Source organism: Bombina bombina, chromosome 3 (genome assembly GCF_027579735.1).
Source record: "Bombina bombina isolate aBomBom1 chromosome 3, aBomBom1.pri, whole genome shotgun sequence".
Classification (NCBI taxonomy): Eukaryota; Metazoa; Chordata; class Amphibia; order Anura; family Bombinatoridae; genus Bombina; species Bombina bombina.
The window spans coordinates 734,324,244-734,338,903 of NC_069501.1; positions in this window are offsets into that span (position 1 = coordinate 734,324,244).

A 14,660-nucleotide genomic window follows, 5' to 3' on the forward strand; every position below is an offset into this window, starting at 1 on the left:
TTTACTCCAATGTGAATAGCCCATTTGCAGCTATCAACGTCACTTACATCAACACCCACTTTATCACCTACTTACAAGATGGTTCTGTCTCACCTCCTCTCTCTCTCTCTTTTTCTCTCTCTCTACAACTCAGCCTCAGTTACAGGCTGCCCCTCACCCACTCTCCCTCTTATGAGTAAAGTCTTAGGGGTATATTTAACATAGTGCGAGCAGACATGATACGATGTACCGTATCATACGATGTAGTGATGCGCTTTTGGCATTTATCATTGCACCAGCAGTTCACCAGAACTGCTTGTGCAATACCGCCCTCTGCAGATTCGCGGCCAATCGCTAGCAGGGGGTGTCAATCAACCCGATTGTATTTGATTTCTGTCCGCGGCCTCAGAGAGACGGACAAGTTTTTTTTACGGCGAGCCATATGGAACTTGATAAATCGGTCCCTTAATCTGAAGCTCCACCTCTCTTATCCCTTTCAGATGGCCACTCCCAACCTTTTACCCATTATCTCACAGGCGATGCCTCTTTCACTGACAGCACCACTATCACTCCTCTTAGTGAGCCTGCCCCGGTCTCTCTTACACACTGGTGCCTCTCATTCTGCACAAAATAACAAAATTATTACATTTGGGCCCACAAGACTAAGTTGCCATGTAATTGGTATATTTTGATATTGACTTAAAGAGACAGTCTACACCAGAATATTTATTGTTTTAAATTATAGATAATCCCTTTATAACCCATTGCCTAGTTTTGCATACCCAATACAGTTTTATCTCTATCTTGTATCTAAGCCTCTGCAAACTGCCCCTTATTTCAGTTCTTTTGACAGACTTACATTTTAGCCAATCAGTGCGGGCTCCTATATGAAACACATGAACTAACACCCTCTAGTGGTGAAAAACTGTCAAAATGCCCTGAGCTAAGAGGCGGCCTTCAAGGGCTTGGAAATTAGCATATGAACCTCCTAGATAAAGCTTTCAACTAAGAATACCAAGAAAACAAAGCACAATTAGTGATAGAAGTAAATTGGAAAATTGTTTAAATTACATGCCCTATCTGAATAATGAAAGTTTGTTTTGGACTAGACTGTCCCTTTAAGCATTGTAATGGTGACATATGTGTAATTATCCAATTCAGGGTTAGAATACGCAGCGCTATTTATCATTACCATTCATGCATTAACTGTGTTCAGCTTTGGGATTATGCAAGTGTCAGGTACCGAGTATATTACAAGTTGAAAGTAAAAAGTTTTCGCCGGTGCTCTAACCCGATGCATGCAAAAAAACCGAAGTTACAATATTGCGACCACGTTAATGTATTTCCCCATAGACTTTAATGGAAATAATAACATCCAACAAGTCGTGCAATCCCGATCACATTTTCTCAAGTGCGCTAACCCGACATGAAATATTAATATTTCACATTCCAATATTCTTCACATAGAAGAATATGTTCTATTTATTCATAAATACATATATGTATAGATATCTGATGGATTTATAGTAAAATATATATCTATACCTATATATACTGTATCAATATATATATATATACATATATATATATATATATATATATATATATACATATATATATATATATATATATGTATAAAATACAAAAAGAAACAGGATGGCGCTATAAATAGGATACTATACATACAAAGTTAATAACACTTATAACAAATTGTAATGCATATCAAATAGTTGTGACATATGCAGATATAGTCCAAAATAGGAAGGAACAATAAATGGCTAGAAAAAAAAATAAAATGAAAATTGCTGGTAGAAAGTCTCTTCATATACAGCCCCCACTCAGATGTACACTTACTTCAGAAGTCCTCAATCATATGAGGTAAGGATGATTTGTATCGGTAAAATGCTTGGCACCTCTCAGAGTATGGAACAGAACAGCCGGGATTCAAAAAACTCCTTGGTGGTGGTCCAAAAAGGGGCGAATATCAGCAATTTGTAATGCCTTGTCACTTGAATTCTTGGTCTGATGAAAGTGAAAACCAAAAAAAGGCTCATAGTGTAAAAACTTGTGGTAGTCTCACTCACATTTAAAACCCTCAATACATGAGGTATACAAACAGCACGTATACAGGTAGAGCTGAAGAACACTGGGCACCAATATTGAAAGTCTGTGTAACTCAAACCCAGGACATATAAAATACTCTGATTTCTAAAAAGAGGTGTACCACCTCTATAGTTAAAACCTTTCACGTTTCGAAGGGTAACAATGAATAAAATCCCTTCTTCCTCAGAGGTGTGTATGCAGCTATATCCAATTGCTTTTAAATGCCGCTAAAAGAACCAATACTATTCATCCAGTGGGTGTGTGTTCCAAAAAAATCCAGAAGCGTGACACAGATGACGTCACCAACGTAAACGTAATGCGTATAACAAGGACATCTGAGCTAGAAAACCAGTTGCTAGAGACGCTATTTAGCCGTCCGTGAGGAGAAAATACTCCTTATGTATTACGTGTGGCATTAAAGGAACTTTGGAAAAAACAGATTCATCTGATATATCAATGATAATTAATAATTAATAAAATTTAGTAATAAGAACAATGGACTAATTTATATGCAAATACAAGGTAAAGGAGTGCCTTCCTTTACCTTGTATATTTACCTGCTGGCACCCTGGCACGAAAGAACTTTGAAAGTGAGAGTGCTCTCGACTTATTATATATTATATATATATATATATAGATATATATATATATAGATATGTGTTTATTTAAAAATACTTAGAACATCTACCCCTATGTGACAAACACTGGAATAGGAAATATTTTAGGATTCCAATGCACATATATATATATATATATATACTGTATATATATATATATATATATATATATATATATATATATATATATATATATATATATATAATACACAATAGAGGGTCCAGCACAAGTAGAAGGATTTGCACTTATTTTTCTAATAGGGTGCACGTACTTCAGAGGATCCTGCACCCCTCTCATACATAGAAAAAAATCTAAAAGGAAGACGTCAGCACCAACAGTTCATCCAAGTGTAGTCTTTATTCAAAGTGACATGAAGACAGAAAGCAGCAACGTTTCGGGTCCACCTGACCCTTAGTCATGCTGTAGAACACTAACATTCAATCACTTATATAGCACCAGTGTGATAATTAATTATTTAACCTATTCACTCCTTGTAACATATACATTTCTCATTAAATATCTCCTTCTAGTGGAGATGTAATATAATTGCTAATTGCAAACTTTTTTTCTTTTCACTTTTTGTTACTTAAATTAGGCTATTGGTAGAATGATAGTCAGATTATGGAAACAATATATGTGTCTGTTAAAAACAAATTTTGCAGCCAATTAAAAATACATGTATGCTTAAAATTATAAAAACAAATGTAGATCCTAATCCTTATTTAATTCTACAGTATATAGAGTTTTCAGATTTTGAATCCACCAAACTTCTCTCATTTTTAATAACAGTTCCCTATCTCCACCCCTTCTCAGTTTCAGAATATGGTCTATAATCTGAAACCTAAGATGGCTCACTGTATGCCCTGCCTCAATAAAATGGGCAGAGACAGGGAGGGTCCTATCCTCGCACCTGATAGAAGACTTGTGGGCACTGATTCTATCTTTAATGGGGCGTATGGTCTCGCCCACATGGCCTTATTTGATCTAAGTGCAGAAATGCAGGGATGGTCAGAGGATATTGGGAAACTTACTTCTGACCTTAATAATAAAAATAGTATTGAAAGGGAAGTTACAGGGGAATGGTCACAACCATTAAAAGATTTAAAAAAGATTAGGAAAAAACAAATTAAAGGTCAATGGAACCTGGGTATGTATGACTTTTATCAAAAGAATAATATTATACCCAGAGGTTTACGCCTCAAGTTATTTCCTTCTTTTTATAATCTTAAACAAGAATTAATGACTAAATGGGAACAAGCCCTGACTTGTTCCCATTTAGTCATTAATTCTTGTTTAAGAACACGAAACTGATAAATTAAGCTCTGTAACACAAGAGATTAATAAGCTGAGTGAAAGTCTCAAAAAATATGAAACAAGGGATGATTTTCAGTAATCATATAATAAAATCAAAACTGATGTGGAGAGATTTGCAAAATTTGTTTCTGAGAAAAAAGAAAAAAAGATAGACAGAGATTTGAATGATTACTCTCAAGGAAAGGTATATTCCTGGAAAAAGAGCATAAATCAACTCTCTGACTCAGAAAATACTGATGTAGAATATGAATCTGCGGATACAGAAACATCAGATAATGAGGTGATTCCTAAATCTATACTAACAAATACGAATAAAAAATCTAAACCACACATAAATATCAATAAGTTCCCTTTAGACGTAGGACCGGGAGAGGGCGAGGCAAGACATCCCCAAACCAGACGACAGGTCAGTTTCAGTCAAAAATAACAACCCCACAAGAACCAACCACACAAAAAGAAATAGATAATAATGACTCAGATGATAATCTAAATATTATTAATCTATCAAATAAAGTACTTACCTCTGTTCACATATCTGCACTAAAGAAAGATTTATCCTTTGTACCCTCTAACCATATTAATAAGTTTGAGGCCATTAAAGACACGCATCTTTTTGTTAGGAAAGTTCTACTAAGGAAGTATTTCTCGAATACAGAAGACCCCAATACTTTGTCTCCAGCTGATCATACAGCTTTAAATGATTTAATAGCTTTACTTGAAGAGGATATAACCGTGACTAATGAAAATACGAGCCAATCTAATACTGATAATTGGCGAGAGATACTTAAAATGAAGGCACAATTTGTTCCCCCTAGTCATATTTCACCACAAGCTATTACGTTTTTAAACTTAGTTTGTAATGATATCCTAACTATTAATGACAATGAATATTTTACTGGTAATATGACCAAATCAGAAATAGAGGCATTGCAGGAAATGACTAAGTGGACAGATGTCCAAATTAAAAATAGCGATAAAGGGGGCAACATAGTGATCTGGCCTACCTCAATGTATACAGAGGAAGCTATGAAACAACTACGCAATAATACCAACTATAAAAAATTATTGGGGAACCCGACAGAGAACTTCCTTGAACTATACAAAAAACTTATTGACACGGCTTTAGCTGATAAAATTATTGACCAAAAAGAACACAAATATCTAATTGTCAATAAAGCCACGATGTACCTATTGCCTAAGATCCATAAAAATATTTCCTGTCCACCTGGTAGACCCATTGTCTCCGGCATAGGGTCACTCACAGAAAAGGCTAGTAGATATGTTGATGCCCGATTGAGAAAAATAGTGGATGCATTACCATCATATGCAAGAGATACGATGCATATCCTGAATAAGATGCAAAACATTGAAATGACACAACATTCTATACTAGTAACTTGTGACGTCGAGTCCCTGTATACGAGCATTAAAACTGAGTGGGGAATCAAAGAAGTAACTTACTTTCTGCAAAAGGAAAATTATATGGACCATTTAACAAAAGACTTTATCATCAGACTACTTAAGTTTGTATTAACACACAACTACTTTGTGTTTGATGATAATTTCTTTCTTCAAGTTTGCGGCACCGCAATGGGCACATCTTGTGCACCAACTTATGCAAATATATACCTGGGCTGGTGGGAAGAGATGATTGTGTTCAATGACAAAATGAACCAATATACTCAGTATATCTCCCACTGGTCCAGGTATATAGATGACATTTTCCTCATATGGGAGGGTCTGATAGAAATATTGGAAGAACTTTTCCAGTTACTCAACAACAATCCGTTTGGGTTATTTCTCACATATAACGTGAGTACTGAGAAACTAGAATTTCTAGATTTAACTATTTTTAAGTGTGATGAAAAATTGGTGATGGAGACATACAGAAAAGCCACTGCCACAAATAACATCTTACATGCAGAAAGCAATCACCATCCATCCACGATCAATAGCCTTCCCTATAGAGAATACCTCAGAATAAGGAGAAATTGCACAGACATTTGCTCTTTTAAAAAAGCAGCTTTGGAACTAAGAGAAAGACTACTTAAAAGAGGCTACTCTAGGAAACTACTAGCTAAAGCTTATAATAAAGCACTAAAGAAAAACAGGCAAGAACTTTTTAAACCTAACAAAAAATGTGACTCAGAATCTAATACCATCAGATTTATATCTACCTATAATCAACAGGGTGATAAAGTGAGTTCAATTGTCAAATATTGGCATATACTCCAAATTGATGAAAGCCTAAAAAAACTCTTACCAGAGAGACCATCTTATACCTTTAGACAAGGTAGAAACTTAATGGACAATCTCACCAAAAGTCATTTTGACTGAAACAGAAAAAAAAAAAAATTCTTCAGGGGTCCACCCCGTGTGGTCACTGTAAAACATGTCAATACATGATCAAAAAATATTCTATCACAGGTTCTCCAAGAAATGGAAAATTAAAACGCACATTAATTGTCAGAGTGATAATGTAATCTATTGTTTATCCTGTTCATGTAACTTAATTTACACAGGCATGACCACCCGCAAATCAAGTACTAGAATTACAGAACATTTGAGTAACATACGCAATGCCTATAAAGACCACAAAGAGGGTAAACAAATAACAAGTGTGGCAAAACACTTTTTGTTACAACATGCTGGCAAAACCACTTCTTTTAAGTGCTGGGGCTTGGAAAGAGTTAAACCGGGTATTAGAGGCGGCAATACTGAAAATGTTTTTCTACAAAAAGAAACAGGCTGGATCTTTAGGCTAAATTCAGTCACTCCATATGGAATGAATGAAACTAACAATCACTTGATTTTAATAGATATTCGTCTAGCCTCTGAGTGTATTTTTTATCTATTTTTACTGTAATCCAGTAAATACCAATCTATTATCATATTCCTGTATCACTCGCAATGGAAACACAAGTATAATCATACCTAAATAAAAAATGTTATATGTTATACAATGTGAGTTAAAACAGGACTGATATATAGTGGATGTTTTTTACAATATATATAGAACAAAATATGTCTCCATGCTGCCCATAGCATAATCAAATCTACAATAGTTGCCATTCTAAAAAAATGTCTATGAGATGGGACTTAGGTTTCATCTAAAGTACCACACATGAACCACACATAATGTTTCCCCACTTTGTACCACACAAATATGTATTTTCATACTAATGCGGTGGTATCAATTGGGTTTTTTGTATCTTGTTTTTTATTGGTTACACCTTGAGAAAGCAAATACACTTGTGATATATATGCATTCTAGGTTTAAACTAAAAAATGAGAGAAGCATAAACAGATGCGATTCAGTGTTTATTAAGTGACTATGTTTAATGGGATAATGAACATTGGCAACTCTTATTGAGGGGTAATACTAACAGTTTATAAATAATTTGACTGACAGGAATCCAAAATTACAGAAGAAACCAGCATATGGTTACAAATATCATAACACTGTGTCTAAATGTTATTAGAATGTACGAAACATTTTAGTGCATTGGCTATAAGCAATGGGTGTTTAGTTTTGTTCTTTATTTACAATCATGGCACAAGATTATATGTCAGTCTTTTAGAACACACATGACAGCTACTAGAATTGAATCTCGCAGACCTGTTAGTTACGGTCATACGGTCATGTGAACTAAAATACATACTAATTAACATATATGAATACTGAGTTATAAGGCATCAAGCCTAAGTATAGTGGGCTAAGGAACCTCTTGGCATGCGTGGGTAATGTAGAAATACAAAGAAACACAGCACCTTTACGAAGTAACCAAGAATGATAACAATACCACTCTGCTCTATCATAGCCGATTTGAACGATATGTGCACTTACAATCAAAAATAACATACACTAAGTGGGGGCTGGTAATCCTTATATTTGGGTGATTTAAGAAACAAGTGATATGTGAGGCATAAATATCATATAACCAATATGCGGATGGATGTGAGGATTTGCATTGTTAATAAATTACATGTTAGTCACCGTCAGCTTTTTGAGTACTAGCCAATTATATCCTTTACTACACATACGCCCCCGTTTGTAACACAGTCATTGGTGTTCAATGGGGCGTGTCTTGACTGACGAATTTGATTGGCCGGTGAACCGGTAGTTGTTTGCTATAAGAAAGGGTGGCACCCGGGCCTCGGCTTGTCTCGCCACATTGAAAAAGGCTGGAACTAACAGCCGAAACGTGTTTGTGTTAAATGTAAGCACCTCAGTGCACTATTTTGGTTTTACTACTTAGTGGTCTCTTGTCTCTGTCACCTGAAGCCGAGGGAGCAGTTATCGGCCAGGAAACAGGGGGACAAGATGACTTTAAGTTATTTTGGGTATTAATTCATAATCAGGTCCTTGTGTTAAAATCTTTTTTTAACTAATATTTAATAAAAATTAAATTTTTTATATATACTTATAGTAGGAATGAGTGCTATTTAAACCCCACTCTGGAGGTTCTCTTACCTTTATTTGTACAGTTATATTTTTGTGAGGTTAGCACCGGATTTAATTCCTTATATTCCACTAATCTACACTGCATCTAGTGCCAGTTCTCTACCTCCTTATCTCGCCCACATAGCCCCACCCACATGGGCATTTCAGTAAGTACACCACATGATCAGTGTCACATGTGTAGAAACCATTTATCTTCCGCCTCTTTCTATCATTCACTTGTGCTACATATTTACCCTTTATCACAGAATTGCACTGTGCACAATGAAGGCAAGGATATGATCCCATCTTGGGGGTAGATAAATAGTTGATTTTTTCTTCCCTAATTGTTCCCATATGCCTTTATGGGGGGGGGGGGGGGTTATGGAACTCATTAATGTTAGTATTATATTTTCTTAGCAAATACCAGTTGGCTAGATTTTACGGTAACAGGGGTGCGGTGCTAATTTGCACGTTATTCTCACCGCTCACTTACCTGCAGTGCTGGTATTACAGGGTTTTATCAACCCGGCGTTGACAGGCAAGAAGTGAGCGTAGAGCAAAATTGAGCTCCACACTGCACTCCAATACCAGCGCTGCTTAAGTTAGCGGTGAGCTGGTTATACGTGTTCGTGCACAATTTCCCCATAGACATCAATGGGGAGAGCCGGCTGAGAAAAAGTCTAACACCTGAAAAAAAGCAGCGTAAATCTCAGTAAAGCAGACCCATTGATTCCTAAGGGGGAAACATATTTTATGTTTACACCTAACACCCTAACATGAACCCCGAGTCTAAACACCCCTAATCTTACACTTATTAACCCCTAATCTGCCGTCCCCGACATCATTGACACCTACATTATATTTATTAACCCCTAATCTGCCGCTCCGGACATCGCCGCCACCTACATTATACTTATTAACCCCTAATCTGCTGCCCCAACATCGCCAACACCTACATTATATTTATTAACCCCTAATCTTCCTCCCCCAATGTCGCCGCAATCTACCTACATTTATTTACCCCTAATCTGCCGCCCCCAACGTCACCGCCACTATAATAAACATATTAACCCCTAAACCTAAGACTAAACCTAAACCTAACCCCCCTAACTTAAATATAATTTAAATAAATCTAAATAAAATTACTATCATTAACTAAATTATTCCTGTTTAAAACTAAATACTTACCTGTAAAATAAACCCTAAGCTAGCTACAATATAACTAATAGTTACATTGTATCTAGCTTAGGGTTTATTTTTATTTTACAGGCAAGTTTGTATTTATTTTAACTAGGTAGAATAGTTACTAAATAGTTATTAACTATTTAATAACTACCTAGCTAAAATAAATACAAATTTACCTGTAAAATAAACCTAACCTAAGTTAGCTAAATTACAACAAAAAACACTAAATTACAGAAAATAAAAAACAAATCGCAAGATCTTTAAACTAATTACACCTAATCTAATAGTCCTATAAAAATAAATAAGCCTATCCAAAATAAAAAAAACCTAGCTTAACCTAAACTACCAATAGCCCTTAAAAGGGCCTTTTGCTGGGCATTGCCCCCAAGAAATCAGCTCTTTTACCTGTAAAACAAATACACACAACCCCCCCAACAGTAAAACCCACCACCCACACAACAAACCCCCGAAATAGAACCCTAACTAAAAAAAAAACTAAGCTCCCCATTGCCCTGAAAAGGGCTTTTGGATGGGCATTGCCCTTAAAAGGGCATTTAGCTCTATTGTGGCCCAAAGCCCTAACCTAAAAATAAAGTGACGTTATCCAAGATGGCATCCCTTAGATTCCGATTGGCTGATAGAATTCTATCAGCCAATCGGATTTAAGGTTGAAAAAATCCTATTGGCTAATGCAATCAACCAATAGGATTGAGCTTGCATTCTATTGGCTGATTGGAACAGCCAATAGAATGCAAACTCAATCCTATTGGCTGATTGGATCATCCAATAGGATTGAAATTCAATCCTATTGGCTGATTGCATCAGTGAATAGGATTTTTTCAACCTTAATTCCGATTGGCTGATAGAATTCTATCAGTCAATCGGAATCTAAGGGATGCCATCTTGGATGATGTCATTTAAAGGTACCTTCATTTGTTGGGTAGTCGTCATTGGAAGAGAATGCTCCGCGCCGGATGTCTTGACGATGGACCCGCTCCGCGTCCGAAAGATGAAAATAGAAGATGCCGTCTGGATGAAGACTTCTGCCCGTCTGGAAGACCACTTCTGCCCGTCTGGAGGACCACTTCTGCCAGCTTCGTTGAGGACATCTTGCCGCTTGGATGAAGACTTCTCCCGGTAAGTGGATCTTCGGGGGTTAGTGCTAGGATTTTTTAAGGGTGTATTGGGTGGGTTTTATTTTTAGGTTAGGGCTTTGGGCCGCAATAGAGCAATGCCCATCCAAATGCCCTTTTCAGGGCAATGGGGAGCTTAGTTTTTTTTAGTTAGGGTTTTATTTGGGGGTTTGGTTGTGTGGGTAGTGGGATTTACTGTTGGGGGGGTTGTGAGAAAAACATTTTTTACAGGTAAAAGAGCTGATTTCTTTGGGGCAATGCCCTGCAAAGGCCCTTTTAAGGGCTATTGGTAGTTTAGGTTAGGCTAGGTTTTTTTTATTTTGGGTGGGCTTTTTTTATTTTGATAGGGCTATTAGATTAGGTGTAATTAGTTTAAAGATCTTGTAATTTGTTTTTTATTTTCTGTAATTTAGTGTTTGTTTGTTTTTTAATTTAGCTAATTGTATTTTATTTATTTAATTGTATTTAATTTAGGGAATTTATTTAATTGTAGGGTTAGGTTAGGTGTTAGTGTAACAGGTTAGGTTTTATTTTACAGGTAAATTTGTATTTTTTTTAGCTAGGTAGTTATCAAATAGTTAATAACTATTTAGTAACTATTCTACCTAGTTAACATAAATACAAACTTGCCTGTAAAATAAAAATAAAACCTAAGCTAGATGCAATGTAACTATTAGTTATATTGTAGATAGCTTAGGGTTTATTTTACAGGTAAGTATTTAGTTTTAAATAGGAATAATTTAGTTAATGATAGTAATTTTATTTAGATTTATTTAAATTATATTTAAGTTAGGGGCTGTTAGGGTTAGACTTAGGTTTAGGGGTTAATAAATTTAGAATAGTGGCGGCGACGTTGGGGGCGGCAGATTAGGGGTTAATAAATGTAGGTTGGTGGCGGCGATGTTAGTGGCAGCAGATTAGGGGTTAATAATATTTAACTAGTGTTTGCGAGGCGGGAGTTCGGCGGTTTAGGGGTTAATATGTTTATTCTAGTGGCAGCGATACCCAGAGCGGCAGATTATTTATTATATTTATTATAGTGTTTGCCTCGGTTTGGGGGTTAATAGGTAGTTTATGGGTGTTAGTGTACTCTTTAGCACTTTAGTTATGAGTTTTATGCTACAGCTTTGTACCATAAAACTCATAACTGCTTACTTTAAATACGTTAGGAATTTTGACGGGATAGGGTGTACCGCTCACTTTTTGGCCTCCCAGGACAAATAATGTGATATCAGCGCTATGGAAGTCCCATTGAAAAAAGACTATACGCAATTTGCGTAAGTTGGTTTGCGGTAAGGCCAAAAAAGTGTGCGGGGCCCCTAAACCTGCAAGCCTCGTAATACCAGCGGTAGTGAAAAAGCAGCGTTAGTACCTGATAACGCTGCTTTTTCAGCTTACCGCAAAACTCGTAATCTAGCCGAGTGTTTCTTGATAATGCCAGATATTCTTTCACTATACATGCTATGTTCAGTGTTGAATATAATCCGGTTCCCTTCTTTTTTATTGCACCTTCCTTATCAGCTAACACCTCTTGTTTGCAATATGTTATTAAAGATTTGAAATATCCCCTTTGTTTAAACTTGGCAGCCCTCTGTTCTAGTCTTATAGGTTGTAGGTTCTTATCCATAACATTTCTCAGTGTTCTAATGAACTGGCTCTTGATAGAGTTAAAAACTCTTTTAGGATGGTAGCTGTCATAATGTAGAAGTGTATTACGATCAGTAGGTTTATTGTATAGATTAGTAGTTACATGCAGTGTTTTTTTTTATATACCACTATATCCAAATAACTTATGCTGGTTTCTGAGTGATTCAAAGTAAATCTCAGACTGTCTGTGCTTCTATTCAATTAATCCACAAATTCCTGTAATGTGGTTAATGTGCCCCTCTATACGCCAAATACATCATCTATAAAAGGAAGCCAAAGCTTGCAATGTGATTGAAATGTCATGTTGGTATATAAATATCTTTTTACAAACTGGCTGACGAAAAAGGAGTGAATAGGTTAAATAATGAATTATCACACACGTGCTATATAAGGGATTGAATGTTAGTGTTCCATACCATGACTAAGGGTCAGGTGGACACAAAACGTTGCTGCTTTCTGTCTTCATGTCACTTTGAATAAAGAATACACTTGGATGAACTGCTGGTGCTGACATCTTCCTTTTGGATTAATATATATATATATATATATATATATATATATATATATATATATATATATATATATATATATATATATATATTGTATATATGCATATGAATTTAGGTTTTTATATGTGTATATATGTCTGTAAACACATATTTACACATTTAAATACATATGTACACATGCGTGTATATATATGAATATTTATATATATATATATATATATATATATATACATATACATACATATACATATTTAGACATGTATATGCATGTATCTCTATGTTAAAGCTCTTTGCAGCCTTTTCTAACACCTGAGACCTCATATCTTTGAGTATAACTGTATTATAGGTGTAGCTGTACTTTTAAATGTATTTGATGTGTTTTTGATGTGTTTTGTGCAGAGCTCTAAAGTTTTGCTATCCCAACGCACGTTAAATTGCACTTGAGCTAACACATTTACTTTCAACTTGTAATACATACACTACTTCCGATGCGCATACACCTGTAATAAGCCCCTTATCGCTTGTGCGCAACAGTGAGCGCGCCAGTCATAATCTAGCCTTCAATAAGTATATTTTTGTATGAAAACGTGTTTAAGTAGCTTTTTTTTTTTTGAGTTTTAAATTTTTTATTTAGACATTTTAGCATTACAATAGATACAGTTTCAATGTGGTTTAAATGTTAAGGATATTAGACAAATATACAATACATATGAATGATTGGCTGTACAGTTATGCTTTAGGTTAACAGTGATAATCATTAGGACAAAACTTTTTAGAGAGCTACATCATTTTGTAATTGTTTTGCTAGGCATTATCAACCTTTATTGGAGTAAACGTATCCCTCCCAGATAAATGTAATAAAGTAATAGTCGTCTAGTTTATGTATTTGGAAATAATGGTGTTTCTTAAGTGACAGTGTAAAGGTAACATGTGCTGTCCAGTCTTCTACTGTGGGTACTGTTTCCTGTTTCCATAACCTGGGGATCAGTTGTTTTGTGCAATTTAACAGTAGGTGTAGTAGTTGTGATCTAAGTTTGCATTTCAGTTCTGTGGTTTTCTGGAAAAGACAAGTTAGTGGGTTAGAAGTTATGTCTTTTTGGAGCACTTTATTTATTTCATGGAGTATGAGGGACCAATATTTGTTTATCTTTGGGCAGGAGTACCATATATGTTTGGGTTGGTGAACCTATTTGTCTGCAGTTTCCCCAACAGCTAACGGAGGATTAAGGGTATATCTGCGGTGTATAGTACCACCTACTAAGGAATTTCATGTTGGTTTCTCTGAATCTCATAGATGAGGACGAGGAATTCATCTGTGTAATGATACTAAGCCACTCTTTTTCAGATAATTTAATGTCTAGCTCTTTCTCCAATGTCTGTGTGCATGTGGGTAATGTATGGGAGTGGTCCTGCAGAATTAGTTTGTAAGATATTGACAAGTACTTTTTAGTAATTTCTGGTCTATAACATATGTTCTCAAATGGTGTTAGGTTTCTATTGATTTTAGTTTTTTCTGGATGTGTAGTAATTAGATGGTTTAGTTGGTGATATTTATACCAATGAGTAAAGTGTGGTTCATTGAGGTTTAGTAAATCTGTCCTAGGTCACAATTTACCATTGTCTAGAACTATGTGGTATGGGATTAAAGTATGTATCGAGCTTGGTTGTTTTGGAGCTATACTGTGTTTGTTGTCAAATATTGGGTTTACCGTGATAGGGGTTAATGGT